Genomic DNA, 7,131 nt, shown 5'->3' with positions numbered 1-7,131 from the left:
CAGCTATTTTTGTGTTTCCTTGGTCTGATGGTATGTGTACCTAGTGCTTAGTACCCAGCGTAAAAAGCAGTAGTAGCATGCTCTCAAGTTAACAGGAGAAATTTAGTCTAAAATCTGAAACTATTGTTCATCTTTACAGACTGTTTTCAGTAGAATCACAACAAAAGCTGCTGCAGTAACAGGTGCAATGAGCTGCATTATGCAGGAGTTGGATGGCTGCAAAAAGGACCTGATTTGCTATCAAGCTCTAATTGGTGCAAAGACACAACTAATGATCGTTAAGTGGGGAATGATAGCCCCAAGCTAACTTTTCTCACTCCATAAGGATATGATACATAATTCATAGCTAACAGCTGAGCAAATGAGGACAAAGAGAGAGAAAGACAGAACAAGAGGAGGAGACGAAAGGACAGAGAGGAAGAGGGCCAAGGACACTGAAAAATATACATAGTGTCTCTGGGTGTGTGTGTGCGTGTGCGTTGAGTGATGGATGCAAGTGTCGCGTGCATTCACGTGTGGGTGTGGACATATATGTGAATTTGGAAGCTAAAGTTTGCATGAGCACACACGTGCAACTGTTTGTGTGTGTGCTCTTTGGCAGGCTGCTTGGTGTGTGAAGCAGTGATTGAGGTGACAGTGAGCCCGTGAGAATAGTTAGCACCAACCAGACACACACCAGCTCACTCACATAAACACACACACACAAAGACAAGCACACAAGAACAGCAGCTGTTGCTAATTAAAGATTCATGCTCAAATTCCTGTGAAAACTCAATGTGGCAGTGAGCACTGGGGACAGGAAGAGAGGGAGGGGAAGTAGAAAGAGAGAGAGTAGGGGAGAGAATGATAGACAAAGAAGAAGAGATGGTGAGAGGAAGACAGAAAACGATGGAGACAGAAACAAAATGAGAAGGTGGGGAAGATGTAGGTGTGTGAGTGTGTGTAAGACAGTTTTTGCTTTAACAATCCATGTTTTCATCATACCTTAACTATTGATGTGAATTTAATTTCCTCTGAAAACAACAGCTCAGCACTGTACCTGTTGTCAGTGTAAAAGAGCCTAGGATGGTACAGAGGGATGGTACATCCCTCTGGGATTGTAACAGCACTGCAACAGCGCAACAAGGATGCAAAAACTGTGTCACATAAAATGACTACATCTGTCTGACTGTGATCACAGCGACTCTAATGACGATTCGTATGATTAAACATGTTGATCTCAACTCTGGACTGAAAAGCTCTACTTATGCCCCAGTGAAATACAGTGCAGCTAAAATTTAGGCTTAAACATGTAGCCTGGAGGGGAATGAGTGACTTTACATACCTGGTTTAAAAACTGGATGCAGGCTGGGTGAAAAGAGTCCTAACTGTCCTGTTATGTTCTAACAGTTAAGGAGTGACTCAAGTTGGACTCAAACTTAATTTTGAATCTATTTCGATAAGGAGAGAACAATTGAAAGTGTATGACAAACTTTACTAGAGAGTTAGCAGAGAAAGACTTTGGTGATTAGATTCCATATAAGCATCTTGATTAAGATTTGGCCCATATCAGTACAGTAGACAGGACAGGATCTTGTGCAATATAAATGTAGTTGGTGGTGGAACAAAGCCAGGAGGAGGAAGAAGGAATCTCTCAGCTGAATCTCACGAAACAACCTCCAGATCATGGTGCTAATGGGCAATAGTAAGTCCAAAAGACAGAATAACAGGATTACAATGATACTTAAAGTCCAGCATCCAGGGACCAATTGGCTTTAGGAATGCGGGCAGATCACTGCAATGTCAAAATTAGTCATTGTGGGGAACTCTGAGAGCACAACTACCAGAGAAGGTCAACACAGGAAGAAATAATTCACCCAAGGAGGAACAAAGGCAGAACATGAGAGGAAAACACAATTCACCAAAGCTTAATCAGCATGCAGAGAAAACACTCTTTTGAATCAGAATTAACTCTTAGCTCCAGGCCAGTATTTCAAATGACACAGTTTTGTGGAAAAATCTGTTAAATTCAATGACGTCTCTGTGATTAGTGGATTCACTCACGGAGTAGGAGTAAATCAGCACGAATTTGAGATTCGCTTTCGTGAACATTGATGTTGACCAATAGCAGGCTGTCTCACCTGTCATGATTTTGAGAGAGGAAACTATTGTAGGTTAACTGTGTTGCACCATTCAATTTTATTTAATCATCTTGTGTTGGTTTATCAATGTCTCCACAAAAGAATAATGTAAGGCGTTAATGACATTATCGACCAAGCTTAAGAGCTGGTTATCTGAAGCTTTTCAAGCTGGCTGTGAAAAAAATCCTGTGAAAAAATGTAAAGCTCTGGTTGCTGATCTATTAATGGAAGATCAATTCCATATACGAAATAAACACAAGTGAGGTCTCAAAATCATTTCCTAAATTTGTATCTATGGGCATTTCTTTAGAAAGTGACCCTGTGCTATCACCAGCTCTGGTCTGTGCATCTGTGCGAAGTGAAAACAGAATGTAATGTGGATAGTTGTGTGTAATAAGGCGTAGTTGAAAAGGTAGGTAAATAATATTGGTTTAGTTGTACCCGGATGACATCCAGAGTAAAACTGAACACAAGGTGTCCTGATAAGAGGGAAGCTTCATGGATCATCAGCAGCGAACATAACCACCACTAAAATAATTTCCATGCTCCATCTAGAATCTCATCTGGAAGCACAGGCAGTGAGAGCCCATCAACACATGGAGCAGTTAGAATGCACTGTTCAATACAAAGCCCCTGCAGAGGTCTGGCTTTTCATTTGTTACAAACATGTCCCGGCCCAGCCTTAAACAACTCCCAGCCTTGGGACTCCACTTTCAGTGGTTTTCACATTTTCACAAAAGATGAAAGATATAAATGCTTCTTTGTGTTTGAAGTAATTTTCCCACCTCTCAGGCTGATTAAACCCTTTCAAAGTGTCAGAGGATATAATTCCAACTACACAGTTATTATTACAGGAGTGATGAGATATACCATGTAATGGACCGCACCACTGAAAATGACATTAATGAACATTCCCATGACAGTAATGAAGACTTTTGATCTTCCTCTCAAATGCTTCCACCTAAACCAAAGAAAAACAACTTTTATGTAGAAAGTTTAATTTTAAAAAACAAAAATCAGCCAATGAACATTTTGAAATTTTCTCTTCGGCTACGGTCTCTGTTTTGCTGGAGCATTTGTTGCAATCATAATAGCCTTTTCTTGACATTTCCAGGCAATCAATAATTACATGTGCCTGGAATTTTGTGGATTGCCTAAAGTGCAACAGTTTTCACAAAGACAGAGAACCGGTGGCTGATGAGCCACACAAAGCACTGGGGCTATTTAGCCTCATTCGAACAATACTAATACAAATATATGGTGACATTTGAGAATGCTACAGTCAAAGTGACATCTACACGGGGAGTTTGTTAATTTTTTCCTACTGTGGAATAACAACATATTGATTGTAATTAAAAAAAAAAAAAACATTGAGGGTATTTTGAAGATGTGTGTGTGTGTGTATCAAATGTCATCATAAAGTTAAATTGGTTAACATAAGTACAGGTAAAATTGTTGTGTAATTATGATAGAAGTGTGCATTTGTAAAGTGTACACACACACTGGAACAACAAATAAGATACTTGCATATTTCCTGCACTTCCTCTTCTGATGAGCTCATTTACAGCCTCATCCTCTGTTCCTATGATTTCAGTGTTTAAATTGATTCGCAGATTTAAAAAGTGCCAGTGTTTTGCCAGTGTTAAGCTCTAACTGTGAAGCAGTTGTTGTAGGTGTTGAGGTCGATTTAACAGTAAATTAACGCTTCCCTTTGGTGCTAATGCCACAGGTAAACAAAATAGTAGGGCTCTTGTCTGTTAGGTGCTGTAGAAGTGAAACAACATTCTACGTCACATTTGACAGCTATAGTATATTTGGCTAAAGTCCCCAAACTGCTGAACAATGCAGGTATTTTAAGAATGGTGTTTCCTCCTTTACCTGCATGAACACGCACAGATAGAGCTGATCAGATTATAATGAAATCAACACAACTTTGTTGAGGGCAAGGATCTTCACACTTAGCTAATGTGGGCTGTACCTTCCAGTGGCCAAAAGCCATTTACATTACTGAACACTGTGTACCTTAATATTAGAATTTTTTTGAACCACTAATTGTGCCTCTGAATGCGGGTTTGCATTAAACAATAGACAGACGATGAAACCAATTTATATTTTTACACCATTACTTTTTTTTTAAATGTAAAGCACAGAGCAGTGTGTAATTAACCATGGAAGCATGGTTTTCATAGACAAGCAGAACAAAGACAGCCAGAAATTTACAATTAATAATTCCCTCATTAATTAATTAGTAATTTATCTCCAACATGAATTTGAGCAGCTGGAAGCTTTCAAACTAACTGCTAAATCATGGAGTAACACACAGACAGTAAAAAAAAGAAAAAAAAATTAGAATAAAAATAAAATAAGGGAAACGCAAGAGAGAGAGAGAAAGATGTAAACAGATGAGAAAGTGCATAAAAGATTAAGACAAAAAGACTTCCTGACGCATAACAGACAAAGAAAAATAAAAATGAATGTGCATTTATCAGTGGTGTCTCATAACTCTGATAAGAGAGTGACAATGTCATCAGCATCATCATCATGCTGATGAGCTACAGTACATTCATGAATGCAATGCGGAACTTGTGTGTGGGCTCCATGCTTTCCTGTTTGCTGACTTTTGCTTACAACCATGGTTATTAGGTCTGCAAATGTACAACCTGTGCAAATTACTGTTGGAACTCCAACCACATTAAAGCCATTTGTGAACCCCTTACAGTTATTTTTTAAATGCCATTTCAATGGTTCCCTCACTAATTTCATGGCAACATTGCTAAAGCATATTTGGAGACTTGGCTGCTCTGGAGTCCTTTCTGCTCCAGCTCTGCACTTTTGTTTGATTTGTGATTTGGTTTATGAACCTGCAGGGGCTTTAATGGAAGAGACACACACTCTCTGATCCCCATTATCTACCTTCTGCTGTAAAGAGAGGCAGATAAGAGGAGGAGGAGGAGGAGGAAGAGAGGAAAGAGGCTAAAAATGAGAACCAAGTCATGTCCCTCATTATCAAATCCCATCAATGGGGGGTGAAACAGACTGAGGGGTGAGACAGAAGAGGGAGAGAGCTTTTTTTATAAATTGAAGAAGAGAGAAAATAGTGGGATGTTAATGATAAACGGAGATAGACAAAGAACAGAGGAGGAGTGATTTACCAACAAAGAGAAAGTGAGGGTTACCCATGGAGCGAGACATAATAGGAGGAACAGACTAAACCTCTGATGTGTATGTGTGAGAGGATGAAGGAGCCCGGTCAGCCTTCATAAGCCATTGATTTACACAATCCCAGTCACCACCTAATATTTCATCTGTGCTACATTTGCAATCTCCCATCCACTGAGGCCATGAGCCATTACTGATGGCCAGGATCACAGCATGGTGGCCCCCTCAGAGTAATGAGATAGAGAGAGGTGGAAAGTGAGAGAAGGGGTAGGCAGGAAGGAGGTGGAGGAGGAGGAAGAGGAAAGAGTAGAGGACAAAAAGGGGGATAATGGAAGAGAAAAGGAGGACAGAGATGAGGGTGGATGGAGGTTTCTCAATGTGCCATTATGGAGCATGAAAAGGAGAAAATCAAATGGACAAAAACATCTCAGAGATGGGCAGAGAGAGAGAATGATTGAGATGGGGGTTGAGTGAGAGTACAGGTAGAGAAAGACAGAAAGAGATATGGAAGGGAGATTGCTTTTCTCTAATTATGTCTCTTTCACTGTCAGAGAGACGGATATAAAGCTAATTCGACCTCCTTCTCATCCCTGTTTTTTTTTCTAAAAGCCTGTACTCGTTTTCTTTACCCCCTTTCACATGAAGCGTGTTAGAGGCTGTTTTTATGACACCAAAATGAACAGATGGCAATATCAGCCCAAACAAAAGAGACCTTTTGGGGTTGTCATCACTGTAACAACAACCCTCGACTACTCGCACAATGTACCTTACTCCTCTTCTGTCAAAGACAAAACTCCATCTCCTTCCGTTTGGCTTGGTCTACCTTTATCTGTCCATTCATCTGACTCTCATCACACTCCCTCTCTCTTTGGATATCTGTTTTTCACACTGGCATAATCAATGGTAGCTAAAAGCCCGTCATCCTGCACCTATGCAGCCTTCAGTTGGTCAAAAAGATCTTAAAATTGAATTGGCCGCACACATTTCTACTCACTTAAAAAGGTACAATTTTAATAGATAGCATAAAGGGAAGGATAAACACAATGTACAGATATCAAAAATGCAAATGCACACACGGGAAGACATGTCGTTTATATACTTGAATAAAGTATGAATCATAATCTTACCACCATACATCTGCAGCCCCGTGAATGAGGCTTTTCTTATTAAAAAGCGTAGTATATTGTAACTTTACGCTACAGATGAAAGTCCTAATTATTCCATTCTGATTATATTTGATTAAGTCTTTCTCTCCACACTCTCAGAAATCACACAATCTCATTGAAGGGGTAATTTCCTACTTCAAAAGCTAATTAAGCCAATCAGAGCACAAAGGACTGGCTGCAGCCATGACCCAGCATGCACTACATTTAACGACCCAAAATTGCTAACAAAGACAAAGTTTAATTTTCATTCCCCTCCTTTTTTTTTGCAAGGTGATTCATACTTACTTTGCCCTGAATAACTACATATTCAAGGCAAACTTTTCAAATTTCAATGAAAAAGGATGATGAGGTCATCTCTCTCTCTCTCTCTCTCTCTCTCTCTCTCTCTCTCTCTCTCTCTCTCTCTCTCTCTCTATCTATCTATCTATCTATGCATTAATGTAAAATACTACATATGTCATGGTACATAATCAAACTCCTGCTCAACTAGCAATCAGACAAATACATTAACTCTGCAAAGGCTTGGTCCTCAGGTTATTTCATGTATATTTAATATATTGGAGGTGATGGTGGTCAGCGGTTGGAAAAAACTGGAACAAAATTGGACATATGTGATCTTGACTAGACACGGGCAATGTGCACGTTATACAGCAGCTTGGTACACCACAGAGAACTATATGAAAGAA

Source organism: Toxotes jaculatrix, chromosome 15 (assembly GCF_017976425.1).
Source record: "Toxotes jaculatrix isolate fToxJac2 chromosome 15, fToxJac2.pri, whole genome shotgun sequence".
NCBI classification, from domain to species: Eukaryota; Metazoa; Chordata; class Actinopteri; family Toxotidae; genus Toxotes; species Toxotes jaculatrix.
This window is presented reverse-complemented; position numbering follows the sequence as displayed.